General features: G+C 39.4%; 1 long non-coding RNA gene across 2 annotated transcripts in view; it reads right to left on the reverse strand.

The window, feature by feature from the left end:
• Positions 1 to 19,187, reverse strand: part of LOC138686845 (uncharacterized) — a 96,325-nt gene that overhangs the window by 6,539 nt on the left and 70,599 nt on the right. Inside the window, exons 1-2 of one of the 2 annotated variants that reach the window (XR_011326158.1) lie at positions 14,441 to 15,282; positions 8,521 to 8,724 (exon numbers count right to left, since the gene is read on the reverse strand). This is a non-coding gene — a long non-coding RNA (uncharacterized lncRNA). Of the gene's footprint in view, positions 1 to 8,520; positions 8,725 to 14,440; positions 15,283 to 19,187 lie in introns of those variants that run through there. The other variant, XR_011326159.1, reaches the window with a different exon arrangement.

Genomic DNA, 19,187 nt, shown 5'->3' on the forward strand with positions numbered 1-19,187 from the left:
CTGGAGAAATCAGTTTGTTGCTTGTCTCCTAAAGACCCTAAGCAGTCGGGGAAGCAGTAACTTTTCACAGAGGACCTGTAAGACAAGGAACCTCTCTTCTCCCTGTTCTCTACAAACCAGAATTTAAATCTTACTGCAGAGAGCTTGGATTTTGCCCTAACCCAGCTAGTGTGGATCCCAGACACATCAGTGTGGCACTGTGCCCAGACCAGCACAGGCACAGAGCCACAGATGGTGATACCTTCCACAAATGGGCTGGTAACTCTTAGGGTTTTTTTCTGTGCAGTGTGGCGGTATTGTCTTGCTTGGGAAGAGAGAGGGTAACTTAGCATGTGCTGCTGTTTCTACGTATCCTATTTCACAGCATCACAGCAATGCAAATCCTAACTAACATTGCTTTTAATGTCACATTTTCTTGGGCCAGCTGCATTTAAGATGGAAGGGGTATGATGGCACTAGATAGCTATGAAAGGGCCTTGCTTGCTGTTTCAATTAGCGTTGGTGACACCCAAAGATGTAGCAATGCTATGGCCAATTCCAGGCTGGACTTTTGCCCAATGGCTTGAATAGGCTTTGGTTACAGAAGCTGGTTGCAGGATACACGGTGCCAGCAGCAGGCACAAACTGTTGCCATCATGGTAGTACATGTCCAGAGAGAGCCCAAGGCCAGTGCCCAGACTGAATGAAAAGCCACAGGGAGGGTCACACCAAGAGGACAGCTTGACAGGTTTTTATTGCTCATGCCACGATTCTTCTGTCTATTAAAGCCTCCAGGGTGTCACTGCTCTTTAATTTCTCATTGGTAGAACAATTAATGAGGTGCATTTGTGCCCTTAGTGCAGTCTCATGGTAACTTTATAGTAGCATTCATGCAATAAGTGCCAGATAAAGAAAGGAGGGGGGCATCCAGATGGAAATAGGATTTACTGGGTTATATATTCTGGCTGTCCCCAAAGTAGAACAGGGTTCCACACACTAAGGAAAGGATAATTTACACTGAAAAAAAATCAATAAAAGGCAGATGCTGCCATCAGGTCAGCTGTCACTCATACACCTAACAACTGCTGCCCGTATGTCAGTCCTTTATCTGAGTTTAATCCAACCTAAACTACACATGCCCTGGAACAGGTAAGTGGAATGGGCAAGGAAAGTTTCCTTTTTCAAGCTTTTTATTTTGAAAAGGCAAGAAATGGACTCCTGTGTTTAAGGTCAGGAAAGCTGTACAAATTCAAGTTTTGAAAGTCTCTTTACAACCTTAGGCAATTTGTTATAGTAGCATCTATACAATTTTGCTAATTTGGACAGCAGTTTACAGTCAAATCCTGGCACCCTTTTTAGCCATACTACTTATGTGTTAGTTTACACTCTGGCTTTAGCCTGGGAGAAGCCAACCGGGTTCTCTAGATAGGGGAAATCAAGACAAATTAAATACCGCATCACATTTAAGATTTGTCTCTGCAGGATGAGTAAGCCTCAGTTAAATCTCTATTCTGAGACTGCAAGCACAGCTATTGATGCCAGATGCAAGCCAGGTCTAGTTCCCAAAGCGTAGAGTGGATTAAAATGTATGATTGCAGATCTAGTTAGGGACACTTTAACATAGCTTGTAACAGAGAACCTAAGACTGATATGCATTACTAGCACAAAAGTAGAGATTTTTGCACTCTAAGGCTGCCTGAGCTATCACTTAAATGTGCTATATAATAAAAGAAGTGGCTGATCCCAAAGACATACGTCAGACTAGGTAACAGACTGAGGTGTATTGGCAGTGGACTACATTTATATATATATATATACACAAAAAAAACCCCATAAGAATTATATATATGTGTAGCGCTTCTTATTGATAGTACCTGAACAATTTATACTCTAGTCTTGCTAGGGGAAAGGACATTGTATTTGCAATCCATTAGATCCCCAAAGAAATAGTAAACACTGTATCTATCTGTGCTACTAAGTAAATATATAAGAGGCCAGAAAAGCAATGTAATAGCAAACAAAAAGAAGGCAGATGAATTACAGAGCTACATCAAGCCTTACCCTGATGCCACCCAAGAAGGCCTGATCATCAGTATTCAGCCCTCAGTATTGCACCTATAGCTTTAGCATTTCAAACCGAGGGGGGGGGGGGGGGGGGGGGGGGGAGGAAGCAAGAATTTGGCTTTTGTTTACTGTGTGAAAGGGGAGTGTGTAGCTCCTCACATAGTCGCACAGGACATGCAGGCGTCAGTCACTCGCTCTATACAACCTTTCACTGGAGGATTGTGCAGGCAGCAAAAGTATTTGTGATACTAATTAAAGATTAGAAAATCCTCATTTAGGAAAATGCCCCTTGGCAGAGTATTTCAAAATAAACTAAACATATTTCTGTCCAAAGTAATGGAAAGGGCTGTATTTCTCAACTTACTTAGAGAAAAGGGGATTAAAAATGCACCCTGGTTGGGGTGAAATGGGTTGTAAAAAATGAGGCATAAAATGTTTTTACTTCAGTGCCGACAAAGGTCCAAACTAAAGAATGGTCCTTTAGTCTAAGGACTGAAAAATAACAGACATCTAGCCAGAATAAAGTCTCATTTAATATAACAAGCTATTCAAAAAAATTGGTAGCCCTCTTCCTAAAATAAATCAATGAAAAAGTGTCACTCTTTTTGTCACAATTAAAAAAAAAAAAAGTTAAAATGTTATAACCAATATTATGGCTCAATGGAACACAGCCTATGGTTGCAGCACCAAATTTTACCAAGAGAAAGACTTTTAAAACTGAGATAATATTTTGAGACCATATGGTACCCAAATCTAAAACTTGGAACATTTTGACCAACTTCATTTTGTATGGACCTTGTCAGAGTAGCAAAAAAAATCAAAGATAAATTAATAGGGTACCTGGAAAGACTTGCATAGCGTACAGTTTTGCTGATGAAAAGTAATGTACACAGCATGAACTGATGTTAATAAGTGTAAAAAAATAATGTGTTATCCCTCACGGTATATATAAGTGTTTGTTGGCTATAGTTATGGTTTTTTTGGAAGTACTGTTGTCATGGTTACCATTCAGCTGTCTTTATGTTTTAATATGCCCTGTTTTGTAAGGTTGAGGTTCAATTCAAGTTCATATGAAGCAACTCAACTGAAGTTTTCAGATGTGGTCTCTAATGTGCATCATTTTCTGAGAGGCCAACTTGAAATACTTCTGGCATGATTTTAAGAGATGTCAGGCACCTTCAGATGCAGCAGAAGTCAATGCCTTGTATGAATTGACCGAGTCACGAATAGTCTGCCAGACAGCATGGTCCATAACAGTCTTATTTTAAAAGCTATAAACCTGTTTCAGTTGGTATAGGGAATGTTTCTGTACTCCTACAGGCTGAACCTACCACCATTAGACACTAAATGAACAACATGTTATTCTTTCAGCAGCATTTATTTATTTGTCTGAAGGATAGGAATGCTTGACTGTAATGTTGTAAAATATAAACTTAATTCCTATGTGTAACATCAATAATCCGATACTTTTGGTCCACTGAAATGGAAAATTCCATTTCCCCTTTCCCCTATCCTCACATTCAAATGTTGCAGGGGGGACGAAAGGCATTTTGCCTTTTGTAGTTCATTAAAAAGCTTGAGGTTCAAACCAAAATACCTAGACTCAATAATAAACTCAAAAACTCCTACCCAGGGTAATTGAGAATTGGCTCAGGTTACTCTGTGTGGTGTTTGCATTGTCCTCTGCAGGTATACCCAAAGAGTCAAACTGACATGCAAGTCCTTTTTGCTTTTCTATGGAAACAGATGAACCTGCTCTTCAAAGTAGCTTCTTTACCTTATTAGCTTTAAGAAAATCCTTTGCACTGCCTCCAACAAGCCACCTGGAACAGCATAATACTCCAGGAATGGCTCTTTCTTTGCTTTCCCTTTTCTCAATTTAGTGTTAGCTGAGCAATGTGGCAAGGAGGTGTTGATCTTTTTTTGTTGTGCAGTACATAGAAGTGGAGCCTGATCGTAGGGAAAGGAAGCTTTTTGGTAAAGTTTCAGTATAGCTGACTTCTTCCCTATGAGCATATTACATCCAATTTAGAATTAATTTTAATATCTCCTACGTTTCTTTTTGGTATAAAAATGGGAAAGGAAAGTGTAGGGGGAAGGCAAGTTCTAGATCAGTGTCTCTGTATTCGATGTTCAGCTCTTACATAGTCTTTCAGCTTTTAGTATTTCTAGGTCTTGACTCCTGTTCTCTCAAGAGTGGACACAGGCAAGCTAGCTGCATCCACTGTGTTCCCCATGGCAGGTCTTCCTCTGGCTTTAGTGCTCATATTCTCCTAGAAGTATTCAAAGACTTGGGTTTCTTTTCCTCTTGATTGCTGGGCTGATGGTTTCTTTGGTTTGCTTTATTTCCTTAATGAAATGGTCCTTGGGGGACATCCCTCTGCACTGGGGTGAGCCAGAAGCATCTCATTTCATATCGTGTCTACTCAGTCATACCTCTCATAAGTGCATAGGATGCGATTGGCAAAAAAATCTTGCCCTTAGCAAGAGCTCCAGAAAATTTCTGGGGCACTAATTAGTCAAAAAGGAAAATGCAAAGTGTAGGACACAAAATGCAGCATAAACCACAAAAAGAACCAGGTCAGTGTTTGTGTTGTATGAATATATGCATGATCACCTGTGTACCTATGTCCACATATACAGTTGTGTGTGCATATGTGTCACATGTGGTGGTATTGTCACAGAGACGCATAATAAACATTATCATGGGCTTTAGAAAACACACTCCCACCCCCCACCTGCACATTGTTAATTTATTCACTCATTCATCTATCTTTTGGGGACCCATTCAGACATGTAAGGAGGGTTGATATATCTCTGTGTGGGTGTGTGTATTTGTAATCAGAGATACTCAGTTGTATTCTTTTTTAATCAGACATCTCAACATTACTTCATGATTTGATTTCACAGTGTGCATTCTTTATGGCTCTTCACCTATTTGGATACTAAATGGGCCAGTAATTTATAAGCTTTATCTCCTAAACCCTAGAGTTAAGCATCAACAGAGAGCTGAAGATGAGTTGTAAGCAAATTGGATTGAAGGAGGCCTCTTTGGTCCCTGTTTCCAATTCCAGTGTATGTTCAGATGAGTAGAAAATGTTTGCTGCTAACCTCAATGCAGAGCTTCCAGTTCATTGCACAAGTGATACACTTCCAGACACTTGATGATGTGGTCTGTGATCTATGGAAAGAGGAAGAGAGCTCTGAGATGAACTCCAGATGCACCTATTCATTATGCTGCGGGCTCTGGAGGCCTGGAATCATGCAAAACAGCATTTCAAAAGTCACTTTCTAGGTCATAGCATGAGATGGTAGTGATAACATCTCTAAACAGGCTGTGTTTGCAGAGAAAGGGTCACCTGCTTTTGCATCCTGTTAAACACTGAACAGATGAAGAGACTCTCTGGCATTACAGGGTAAGTCTTCTCTTCTAGTGAGTGGGTTTACAGTATAGATGTGTGAGAATATTTTTATCACAAGCCCATGCTTTTAAACAGGTTATGAGTAAAGTACCAGCAGGGGCCCAGAAAAACAGACTACTTTTTGATTTGTTCATTAAAATCAAATAATTATTTAGACCCTAACTGATCAAACTCTGTATTTAAAAAGAAACAAAACCGAACCTAGTCCTCATTCTACCTGCTTGGTGTTAAATGGTAAAACAGCACAGGGGTGAAAATATCCTGGAGCCCTGTATCATCTTCATTATCTTCACTGGTGAAGTGAGTGAGTGAGTGAGTGGAGGTGTGAAATTCCAGCAGAGAGGAACATGCTGTTTTAAGAGGAAGTGCTGACATGCAGGCTACAATTAGACAAAAAATGACTGCTGACATTTAGAAATCATTACAGAGAGGAAATTGTGAGTGTAATTATGTCATCATTGACACTGTTCAAGTGTGCTGATGCATTTTTGCTGATCAAAATCAAGTGTTTATATTTGTAAATAGAATGCACTTAGCAACTCTATCAATGGAAATGTTCTAGCCAAGAGCTAAGAAAAATGGAGCCAAGTCACTTTGACAAAAACTTTTTTCCTTTTTGCTGATTTTCAGTATTTTGATTTCAGGATCATTTCTTGTTAACAAAATTGTGTCTTGTTATTTAGTATTTTGGATGACTGACTGATTGAGTTTTGTTCGTAGGGGTTTTATTGCATAGAACAATAGGAATGGCCATTCTGGAGCAAGCCAAAGATCCATTTTGGCAATATGTGTCCTGCATCCAATAGTGGCCAACAGTAAAAGCCTACAGAAGGATATAAGAAAACAGTAAGTATATAATGATATTAGCTACACCAGTCTACCAGCTTCCAAAATGTGCTGCTCAGGGACTTCACAGACTGCTCAAAACCATCAGACTAATGAAGTCTTTCTGACTACCTTTAGAAATAGTCTGATACTAGAGTCAGTGCAAATGGAGACATGATGTCAGCAGGTGGCAAAATATGTAAATGTTATCATTTACTTGGAGAAGAGGAGTTTGTTGACTGTGCTAATACTGAATTCTTGTCACTGCATTATATAACGCAGTTCTGCCTTAAGGCCTGCCATAAGTCCTTTACCTATGACGTATTATCACTCAATGACAGGGAAAAGTGACCAATCTATGATACGTAAAAATGTTTAGTTTGGAATGGACAAAATATGTGAAAGGGTATGTTTCTAGCTGATTCCAAAACCAGATTTTTTTTTTTTTTTCTTGGAGACTTGGGAGACTTTACATAAAGCCCACTTTATAAATGTGAAAGCAGAAGTGTTTACAAAGGCTCTTGAGGAAAGTAAGAAAAGGTCTTGGCTTCTGCAATGAAATGTCCATGAAAAAAATGTCTACAAATGCTACCTCCTGAGGATGGCATTTTGTTCACAGTATTCTTGAAAATGTTTATGGTGGAAATTAAGAAAAGGACTAAAAGTGTGAACAAGATAAAGGATGCTTAATAATGAGGTGCTCCACATGTCAACACAGTTATTCTTGAAGACTGTGGCAGAAACAGAAATATGAATATTGAATGTCAACTATTCAGATTAAAACTAACTACTCTTCAGCCTGCACCTACTGAGCTCTAAAATTCCCCTCAGTACCTCTTTGTTATTTTTATAAGAAAGTAATATAAAAATTGGTTTGTCTTTGCCTTTTCTTTCTGTTTTTCAGTCCTCTGTCTATTGGCTTTGCCCTTTGGGAATGGGTGTTTTTTACAATCCATCTATTAATTTTCTGGATGTCCTCCTGCAGCCAGTTTTTCTTCTTTTGACATTGGGTCCATCAGTTTCCATCAGTGTCCCTGTTTCCTGGATGTCAAAATGCATATCCAGTCAAATTGTGTTACCAGAATAATGTCAAGCAACTCTATAGTCACCACATCAGCAAAAGAGCTGCTTTCATAATGTCATTTTATGATTGGATGAATACTGTAATTCATTTTTAGAGTGATAAGGATTTCCATGTCAAAACACAGAATTCTTTGTGCCATTAAAATACTAGAAATCAGTAGTTAGGGAACAACCCACAGTGGGTGTCTTGGGAGAGGCCAGTCCCACAGGTATTTCGGATGACTGCTTATTGCAGCAAGGAATACTGAAGAACCCATGAAAGAGTAGGCCACAAAAAATAGGCAATAAGGCTTTACTACCGTATAAAAATATGACAGAAAGAATAGTATTATGTTACTGTGTTTTATATTATAACATTTACTTATAAGGCTACTTTCATCTTTATCTCCCTTTTCACTAATTCATACCTTTCTAGATTTATTTTCTCTTTGGAATCAGAGTTTTCCATATGTTATCTTAGTTGAAAGCTTATTTAATTACTGCTTCAAACAAGCTAAAGAAAAAACATTTTCCTGTTCTCTGCTTGTTTTTGAAAGACAGACGTTGAAAAAATTCATCTTTCTCTGCACAGTAAACTGGTGCCACACAGTTAGTCTTTTTAAACACATCATTCCAGAACAGCTAAACTTTGAAACTTGGCAATGTCTAATAATTATTATTTTTTTATAATCTATCATCTCTAAGTGTATTTGAAAGACATTACTTTGTCTGAAATTTTAATAAACACAAGATTGACAGGGTATTGCTGAGTATCAGGACTGTCAAGTAGTTAAAGCCCTATTCCTACCAAAGTGAGGTGAACACAAATCAGTACCAATGGACAGCCCTGTATAGTCCACCCAAATGCAAGGAATTAAGCACCAGTTCAAGACTGACCCCGAAAGCATTGGAAAGGGCTGTGAGAGGTCCTCTGGTGAATCATCAGTGAAGAGTCAAATCTACATGTTGTCTTTGCTTTTAGCTTAATGATGATTGTGTTTTGTGGGAGATTTTCTTTTATTTATTATTTTTAATTTTATTTTTTTTGTTAAGACCATGATGGGCATTCCACAACTTCCCTGATAAAAAGTACCCATCTTCACTTCTAGAGACCTTTACCTAAAGTTTAACCTGAATCTTCCTTGAAATTACCTCTTTGAATACCTACCATGCAATTCTTTTTGCAGGATCAATCTTTCAGTCTTTGAGGTTAGCCCCCAAGCAAGCTTCTAGCCTCTGGAACGTGGCAGCCTGCATTTTCTTTACTTCACTTGACAAGCACAAGTGGTGTGGGTCTCAGAGTATTGGTGGGTGCTTTGTATGAGGCAGAAGGAAAAATAACCACTTCCCCAAATGAAACACTGCATCAGCACTGAAATTAGAAAAAATATTGTAAGTGATAAAAGTCCTTGGGGACTGGACGGTGTCTCCTTATATTGTCTGCATTCCACAATATTCTGTATAATTTATGCTTTCATTGCAAAACAATTTGTCAGTCTCTCATTTGCCAAGACATTGTCAATATAACATAATGCAAGTCATGAGCTTCTGCTCTGATAGCCCAATCCTGTAAGCTGTCTCCATTTAAGCATAAAGGCCCCTTTAACAACAAAAATAAACCTGTTTTGCCAGTCTTTCCTCAGACCACCCACCACAGTGAGGTGTGAGCTTCAGAAGTTATGTGAAGATGAGTAAATCCTAATATTGAAAGACACCTGCAGTATTGTTTTCTTGCACTGTGTACTATTAACAAAGCCAGTACAAATAGCAAGTGTAGTCACAGTGTTCAGAAGAGTGATTCTACTGAAGGACTTTGGGTATAATGGTAGGAGAGACTATGTAGTAGTTATAGTAATCAATGCAATTTCATATCAGTTTTGATGACTTGGAATGATCTACCCTGTCAGCTTTCAGACAGACGAAATTTTAAGCCCTTTAATCTCTATTGTGAATAATTATCTATCCAGGTTGTCTTTTCTCATCACCATACCAAGGCAGGGGATTTACTAGTACAGCTAAACAAACCAGTATAATCATTAAAACAATAGAGCTCTACTTCCTGATGCTACTACTATATAAATGTTAAATAGTAGTAACAGAAAAGTGTGTTGCCTGATTTCAGTAAAACATACTGCAATAAGAATAATTATTCCCTGATCCATTCCAGTTTGAAAGGCTTCAGCTGAGCCTGCAACTAAGTTAAACTATCAAAAAATGAGACTATAGCAATCAGTCTCAAAACCTCTTATATCTTTCAATTCCATGATTATAATATGCTATTTCTGCTGTACAATCAATTAAATTAATATATGACCAAGGTGTAGATAAAAACATGCAGCAGCAAGTCTGAGGGCCATGCTGGATAAAATAAGAACAATTTACAATGGAATAATATGATTTATCAACTAAAGATTTTCAGCTATAAAATAACTCCTCATTCTCTTCCCCCACAGTCAAGTACAACCAAAAAGAAGATCAGGAAATCTGCAAATGTGGGAGAAGAATAACAATCCAGCAAAGAATAGTAAGAAAGGAAAAAACATAATAGTATCCAAATTTGATTGCTGAAACATTTTTGCTTCTGAAATACTGCAAATTAGCACTATTTACTCAGGTTTCATTAGTTAAATTTCAATTGCTATATGTGTGAAATAAATTATGCAACCTGTAAATCTTAATTACATTGTTAATTGGGATAACTTTATGATCATTTTGTGATGTCTCAAATCAGTGAGACAAGTTTTTTTATTTTAGAGTTGATCAGAGCTGGTGGCTCTTTGACTATAACGCACTGTTGGTACATTTTGATAGAATTGAAATAATTATAATCTTTTGATTACTGAGTTTTAAATACTAGTATCCATAAACCAAAAAATACAGCAGTATTTGGACGTAATATGATTTTAATACTTCATGCAGCAATTGCTTCTAGTTAAATAATTGGTATTAATTATGCAAGCACGAATTATTCATACACCAAGGTTTTATGTCCATCACAACAGTGAAGCAGGTTGAGATTTAGACACAGATGCAGTTGGCAAAAGCAGCACTTGTAGTGAGACAGATGAGGAGGCTTGGATATTTTAATGCCAGGGCATTTGTAAACCTGGTAGGTTCACCATGCTTAGATAATGTAAGGCAGTATAGTTTATAGACATTAAGATGCTGAATCGGTTTATGCCAGCTGAATGTCTGGCTTCTCTTAGCATCAGTTTATCCTCTTTGCTTTTAATTAAATGTTGAAAGCAGACATTGGCATCCGTGGTGAAAGTGGTCCTACCAGAGGGACCGAAAGAACCATAAATCAGCCATGTGACAAGGTACTGAGCACTGATAAGGCTTCAACTTAAGTATCAGGTCCAGTGATGAGCAGATGACTTCCAGAAAGTTGTTAAGTGACAGGAGAGAGTGCTATTAGATGAGAGCTCTAAGAGGAACCAAAAAATCTAGAATATACAACTTAAAAGGTAAGATTGAATAATTGGAGGTAATTAGCGTTGCAGAAGAGGTGACTGGGATAACGGTCTGCACTCACAGAGAAGGCTGGTATAAAAATGAAGAAATGTGCTTAGCAGATAGGTAGAAAAGTGAGAACAACATAATTGGTGGCAAGAAAGACTCATACTGGACATTAGGAAAAGCCTTCTAATGCTAAGAACCAGCTCAGAAACAGCTTGCTTTTGGGGAAACTATGGAGGTGGTCCATCACAGAGGTTTTAAGAACAGGCTGGACTAATGTCAATCAGAAATGAAACGGATGTGGCTGGGCCTACCCTGGTGCAGTCCTTAAATGACCTCTTATGTTCTCAGCATAATAAGCCTTCTAGGATGCAGAAAGTGCTCCAAACTCCTGTTAATCTAGAAGTTCTTGCAAGAACTGGCATTCAGTAATTCCCCGCTGCTCTGCACCCTAGGGAGAGGTGGTACTTCTGTTGGGACAATACACAGCTCCCTAACAAGTATGCTAAATTGAGGTGCTTCCTTGGCCAGTGTGCTGCTGCCTGATACCTATGCCCAGCATACAGCTCTGGATTATACTATTAAGCAAGGCTGTAGTACTGACCTTTTAAACACCTAAATTTTAATTATACTTAGACCTTACCCACGATGTGTGAGCCAGAACTTATAAATACCAAAAGTTATTCTTCTATTTGCTTCAGTGATATCTTCAACAAAAATTGAAGTACTTCCCAACTGACTGAGGTGTGAGAAAGCTCGACTGCCCTCTCCTCACAGAAAGATAACTCACAAGTGATTCCATACAAAGGTGTGCAGTCTTAGAATCATAGAATCTTTTGGGTTGGAAAAGACCTTTAAGATCATTGAATCCAACCATCAACCATGCCCACTAAGCCATGTCCTGAAGTGCCTTGTCTACATGCTTTTTGAATACCTCTAGGGATGGTGACTCAACCATTTCCCTGGGCAGCCTGTTCCAATGCCTGACAAACCCTTTCAGCAAAGAAATTTTTCCTAATATCCAACCTAAACCTCCTCTGCCGCAACTTGAGGCCATTTGCTCTTGTCCTATCACTGGTTTCTTGGTAGAAGAGACCAGCACCCACTTCACCACAACCCCCTTTCAGGTAGTTGTAGAGAGCGATAAGGTCTCCCCTCTCTTCCTCTTCTCCAGACTAAACAACCCCAGTTCCCTCAGCCGCTCCTCATAAGACTTGTGCTCCAGGCCCCTCACCAGCTTTGTTGCCCTTCTCTGGACACGCTCCAGCACCTCCATGTCTTTCCTGTAGTGAGGGGCCCAAAACTGAACACAGTACTCGAGGTGCGGCCTCACCAGTGCCCAGTACAGGGGAACAATCACCTCCCTGCTCCTGCTGGCCACACTATTTCTGATGCAGGCCAGGATGCTGTTGGCCTTCTTGGCCACCTGGGCACACTGCTGGCTCATATTCAGCTGGCTGTCAACCAGCACCCCCAGGTCTTTTTCTGCCAGGCAGCTTTCCAGCCACTCTTCCCCAAGCCTGTAGCACTGCATGGGGTTGCTGTGACCCAAGTGCAGGACCCAGCACTTGGCCTTGTTGAACCTCATACAGTTGGCCTTGGCCCATTGATCCAGCCTGTCCAGATCTCTCTGTAAACCCTTCCTACCCTTGAGCAGATCAACCCTGCCTCCCAACTTGGTGTCATCTGCGAACTTGCTGAGGGTGCACTCGATCCCCTCATCCAGATCATTAATAAAGATATTAAGCAGAACAGGCCCCAACACTGAGCCCTGGGGAACACCACTTGTGACCTGTCGCCAACTGGATTTAACTCCATTCACCACAACCCTCTGGGCTCATCCAGCCAGCCAGTTTTTTACCCAGCGAAGAGTACACTTGTCCAAGCCATGAGATGCCATCTTCTCAAGGAGTATGCCATGAGAGACAGTGTCAAAGGCCTTGCTGAAGTCCAGGTAGACAACATCCACAGCCTTTCCCTCATCCACTAGGCGGGTCACCTGGTCATAGAAGGAGATCAGGTTGGTCAAGCAGGACCTGCCTTTCATAAACCCATGCTGACTGGTCCTGATCCCCTGGTTGTCCTGCACATGTCTTAGACCGAGGCAAAGCTGGTGTAGATGCATGATCTTCACTAGAACCTGTTATTTGCCACTGTAAAAGTGTGGGGCACTGCAGATCTTTTGCAGCCCTGGTTCTAGTTGTCTTGAAAGTTTTCATTGTGCTCTTCAAGTATGCTACTCCACAAAGCAAAGGTCACATTGTGCTTCAGTGTGATCCTGGAAGCTGATTCATGCACTGTGCCTTGTGTCTATTTTTAAAGACACAGGCTCTTCCCTAGCCTGCTTTACAACACAGCCAAATTCCTTTCAGATCTAGATTAAAATGGTGCTACCTCTTGGGCTACTGAGTCTAGTAAATAAGTGAAATTAAAAACTACCAAAAAAGAAAGCAAAGACAAATGGATAAGAAAGCCTCAAAATCAAAAGTGTCTATGTTTTTTCCATCTGCATTCAATTCAGTATTTCAAGAGACAAAAGAAAGATTTGGGGAACAATGTTCATAGGTAATGTAAAAAATCCCCTGGCATCTCTCTTTTTTCTTCTTTAAGAGAATGCCTAACTTCCTGCTGAGCAGAACAGCTCTAGACCTGATCACAGGAGAGATCCACCAGCCTGCTCCTGTTACTGGTTGGGCGATACAGTGCTTTATTCCACTGCAGCTGAACATCTCTGTCTTTATCAGCAGTCACTTTGTACATGAGGTTTTAGAAAAGCTTTTCAAGTCATTGCAGAATAAGTAGGAATATGCCATGAGTGTACTTGTAGGTAAAACTAAGAAATATTCTGGTTTGATTCTAGAAAGTTGGCTACAAGCCCTGCAGCTGAAGTTTTCACAATATGCTTTCAAAATAAAAAATCCTCATTACATGCCTCTTGAAAGAGTAAACAGCCGAAGCAGCTTTGAGCTTCACTGTGTGCTTCACTTGCAATAGTTATCTGACCCAGCCTCACACCTCCCAGCCTCTAACTCTGTAACAGGTCACCACAGCATAGTGTTACATGCTATAACCTTGCCCTGCCATTCATGCTTAATGTGGTCACGGCTTGATTTCTTATGGTGTGCTGGGACTCCTGTCCAAATTTCACTGCTAATGGGAAAAAGTCAGCCTGACAAACTGAACATTTCCACTGCAAGCAAAGAAAGACAGAGTTGCTTTTTACTCCAAAAATATATATACACACACACATATACATGTGCGTGTATATATATAGACACACTCATATACATATATATGTATAATATCTTGCTAAGTGAAGGCTTCTTTATGTTGCATTTAAGACTTATAGTGTTCTGAGAGAAAAGCAACCATTCCCTTTGTCAGAGAGCTGCAACTTGGCCAGTCAGTTCAGTATGAGAACGCCAAGTGAGCCATTTGAGACGTGTGATCTTTCAGCTGCACAGCATCACATTCATCATATGCTTCAGAAACATAATATGTAAAGCTGGAAAAAACAGAAGCTACAGAGGCAAGAAAAATCAATTAGCAGGAAAGCCCATATATGGAAAAAGGCCTGCACAGAATCACTATGTTGCCATTTTGAATTTCCTAAAGTTACCTCCTCCTACCTTTTGGGTGATCTTGGAACACATTCTCTATATTAGAATGAGAGAAATCTTCTAGTCCCCTCATTAAGCACTAATAATTTAACAGAACACTGCAGGACTCAAAGTATATGAGGTAGCACTAAGCACAAAGTTGGCTTTATATCCTTTTCTCCACACCCCTGCCCCACCAAAAATTTCAGATATGGCAAGCCTCAGTGTTAGGAAAGAGGCTGTTATAGTTTGCAAATAGTTTCCATCCTGGAAGAAGGCGCACCCAACAGAATTTAAACAATGCACACTGCAATCTCAGTTACAGTGGCATAAATTAGGATCAATTCCACTAAGGTCAGAACAGTTATATCAGTGTGAGACACATGAGGATTGAGCCCGATTAACTGCAATAGAGAATTCTCATCTACTCTCTCGTAAGTCAGAGCAGAAACTTGCCCTACCTTTCAGTCAGGCTCTGTCCACATAGTGGGCCACATCTGGCTTCAAATTTCAAGAGAATAAATGTGGAGATACTGATTTTATTGGAGCTATTCCTAATCACAGTAGTGCAAATTTTGGCCCAGTGACTATTTAGAGTCCAGGCACTGAGCAGGGGCCAGCAGTTGAGGTCCCATCATACTTTGGCCTAGGGGGACTGGAACATTCAGAGTGTGGACTACAAAAGCATTTCTGTGTGGTTTGGGGTACCACGGTTCAGGCCTATGTTTGATCACAATTATTTCTCACAAGGATGAAGCCAGCAATTCGAGAAATAAAGCTGACATGTGGCACACACTTATCTACCTAATTTCTCTCCCACTCCCAGGAATATTTTTTGACTTGTTAACTACTGGAACCCGATCCTTATGTAATACAGGAAATGTGTAACAGTTATACTGATGACCTTAGTAAAGTGCAAGCTGTGAATAGCCCTGGTGAAACTGAGCAGCCAGAAAAGAAAAAAATGTTGGTATGCCAGCTGTTTACTTCTAATGCAGGTGAATGGCTTTTAGAAATATTTAAACCAGTTGGAGTATCCTCAACCCAATCTTCATTAATGGGAAAAAGGAAAGAAAGAAGACAGGCAATAAAACATAAGTGCAATGACCACAGATACTAACATGAACAGCAAAGCTTATTCCTTCAATAGCAGAAGCATTGATACAGGCAGTGGCAAAAAGGCAGAGCTTAGCAGAAGTCTACAGAAACACTGGTGCAAGCCCTAAGATTTAAATGGGCAGTTGAGGAGGAAGACTGCCCTCTTTGATGGAGAGGAGGAAGCAGCACGGGTTCAGGGTGCTGGGGTCTGTCTGCCACCTCTTCTCCCAGACAGGTGAAGGCTGCCTCCTTCCTGCAGCAGCTCCGCACAGCTGGGTGCTCTCCATTAGGGTAGTAATTATAAGATGAGTGAGAAATGTAGCCATATACAACCAATTCTCTATTAAGCATTCTCCCATTATTTAAGGTTGAACTGAGACAGAGCTTAATGAATCACTGCTTTTTGACAAATAATAAATATACCACGCAAATTTCAGAGGGAGTGAGACTCTTCCTGAGTTTGAATGGAATTTAGCAAATAGTCCCAGATGAAACAATGAAGAGAAAAAAAATAAAATGTCAAAATACTTCATTTTAGTATTTTCAAAATGGAGTGTTTAATTCTAGAACTGCCAAAACACTTCCAAAAACTTTCAAAACAAAGCTTTTTAGCTGTCCATTTTAAAATTGGCCTAAATTTAAAAAGAAAAAAAGCTTTTAAATGTGTGAAACAGCCCAAGACCAAAAATGAAGCCATTCCTTTGAAGCTGAACTAAATATTTTGGGCTGAACAAAAATTATACGTTTCCTGATTATTTTTTATTTTGCCAACATTTTTTAAAAGCTTGATTTGGCCAAAACTAAAATACAATTCTGAAAGAAAAAAAAAAAAGTTGTTAGATAGAACCATTGACTAAAAATTCATGCATTACTAAGCTTCAGTTCTAGGTAATCTTCTGCCCAATTAATGCCTCTTTACATTTAACAGAGCAGAGTCAAGCCCATTACTTTCCAAAAACTATTCAAGCTTATTGATTTATTTTTAACTGGAAAAGCTGAAGAGATTTCTTTTTATAATGGTGAAACAACAAAGGTTCTATATGAAAACTGCCAGTCAGAAACACTTCTCTAGCCATGCAAATGGCAGATTTAGGTGCTTGAAGACATTGCTGTTCTCTATGGTGCTGTATCAGAATAAGCATCCTGCTTAGCCTGATCCTGGAGCTCATGTTCAGCCCAGGGTCCCTGAGCATCCCTACTGCCCCAGCTTACTTGCAGTCAGGCCCTAGACTTGCAGGAGAAGTGGGGGAAGAAATCAGCTCACATCCAAATTCTGCTTCACAGGCAGCATTGCTGTCATGTGCTGCAGCCATTTGGCTGCATGAGCTCCTGTCCCCACTTGAGCTCAGCCATGTAAGGCATTAAAGATGTGGTGGTTGTGAGCCCCCTCACAAAAAGCATGGAAGTGAAGCACCAAACTGCCATCCTCCCAAGAGGTGTGGCAGCAGTACTCCAAATCAATGCTCTCAGCCAGAAATATTTGGCTTGCAGGTGTTTGGCTTTCTAATGAACAGCTCTAATTTTCTACAGAAAGTAGATACTTTTTTGTGGAAAAAAATATTCTCACAAAATCCAGTTTTCCCTTTAAGGAACAGATGAAGATAGAAAAATTTTAACCTATAAGATGTAGCAAGGTATGTGATTTTTTTTTTTGCCCAGTCTTTTCTGCATATCCATTGACTTGACTTGCTACAGAAAATTGCACTAAATGTCACTGGCTCTGAGCCCAAAACATTGCCCGCTTTCCCAGGCTCTATCAATGGATTTATTAAAGATGTTTCCATGTGTGGACCTTGATTTTTCTCATATACCAATCCTATTAGAAGTAGAACAACATACTACTGTATTGCATCCCCCTGGATATTATGATCATGTTCCCATGTTGGCCAGTGGAAAAAAAAGGGTGTTTGCAAGGACCTGTAGGCACAAAGAACACAGAACAGGTCACCAGGAAAGGGGAGTCAGGTCTTGTAGCTATCTTAGAGGAATAAAATATTTTATTACCAGTACACATGTGCAGACATTCTAGAATTTATTTGCTTCCAAAATAAAAAGCAAAGACATATTATCATAATAGCAAAAGAAATTAATCTAACTATGTTTGGGATTTGTTATGATTTAATCAGCAAAAGGAAGGAAATTCAGGGTCAGAGATCACCCCCTCCCCACTGTCTATCACAATGGGTTACCATCCTTAATTTTACCCAACTGTGTCATCTTGTGACCAAATACTGGAGGCTTGATCCTTAACTTTGAAGTTTTTCTCTTTTGTGGACTTAAGCCAGAACCACAAAATTTTTGAAAATGCAGTGCTTGACTGAATTGAATGTAGTTTTTCTCTGTAAAAGTAAAACCAAACAGAAAGCTTCTGCCCTTCCAAGGGATGGTTTTTAAATTGTCTTTCACCCTTTTTCTTTGTATTTATATTGGCTCTGGTTATTTGATTAAAACTGTAGGAAATCTAATTCAAAATATTATTTTTAAAAGACAAATAAGGAAACTTTGATTTTTTAATTTTTTTTCAAGTATCTCCTGCCTTTTTATAAATGCTTTCCAGATTTGGCTTGACATTCTTACACATTTCAGGATTATCTGAAAATTAATTCAAGTAATTGTTTTCTTTACTTTTTAGTATTTTGATGTGTCAGTATGAATTGATTTTAAGTGTTCTTTTTAGCAATATTTGATATAAAATAGATGGTTTGGAGATGAAAATCAAATATACATATATATACACATATGTACACATATGCATACATATATACTTATGTATACATATATGTACAGATGTATACATATGTATATGTAGCCCACAGAAATTAATCATAAAAATGTAATACGTGTTCAACTAGCCAAATACAATAAACACATAATTTGTTACTTTAAAATTCTATTGACTTTATGATAACTTTTTCTGAATAAAGAACATCGACTCTAGCCACAGTAAAACTTACTGAGTTTAACAAAATATTTTAATAGAGCTATGCCTAAATACAAGAGAACTTCACAGCGGGAGGTTTCAGTGGCTGATATGAAGGGAGGAAGTTTTCATATCAATAAATATGATGGCATCTGCCAGGTAAAATGTTGTAATAATCCTCTGGGTGCTACTTGCCTCCCACTAATGTGTTGGACAGTTTAGATTAACACCATATGCCTGTTCATAGCATGAGCTGGAAACCAATGTAAATACAGAGAGAGACAGTGAGTTCATTTCACAGCCTTGTTTTCCTTGCATTCCCACTATCCCAGGGCTAAGAGTTGGTGGTGTGTACAGAGTAATGGAAGAGGAGGAAAAGAGCCCCAGGAACAGGCAGAAGCATGAAGTCAACAGAACTGGGGGGAGGAAGAGAGAAGGAAAGGCAGTGAAAGAGTTGTGGAGAAATTATGAGAACTGGAGGGCAGGTTAATTTTTGGTAGAATAAATAGACAATGGGGTGTTGTGGCGATGGCAGTGTTCAAAGGTGACGGCGGTAAGTCAGAAAGGGGAGTGATTCTTGTGGAGATGTGGTAAAGAAAATGGGAAAGATTAATTATCTCTATGTCTAGAGATACATGGGTAATGACAACAGCACAGGTGGGAGACCTGGAGTGAAAAGAAAAGAATCAGGCAAGCATAAGCACCACAGAAGTTATTACTCACTGTTAGAAAGCCAGAACTGGGACCTATGTGGCATGC

Source organism: Haliaeetus albicilla, chromosome 9 (assembly GCF_947461875.1).
Source record: "Haliaeetus albicilla chromosome 9, bHalAlb1.1, whole genome shotgun sequence".
NCBI classification, from domain to species: domain Eukaryota; kingdom Metazoa; phylum Chordata; class Aves; order Accipitriformes; family Accipitridae; genus Haliaeetus; species Haliaeetus albicilla.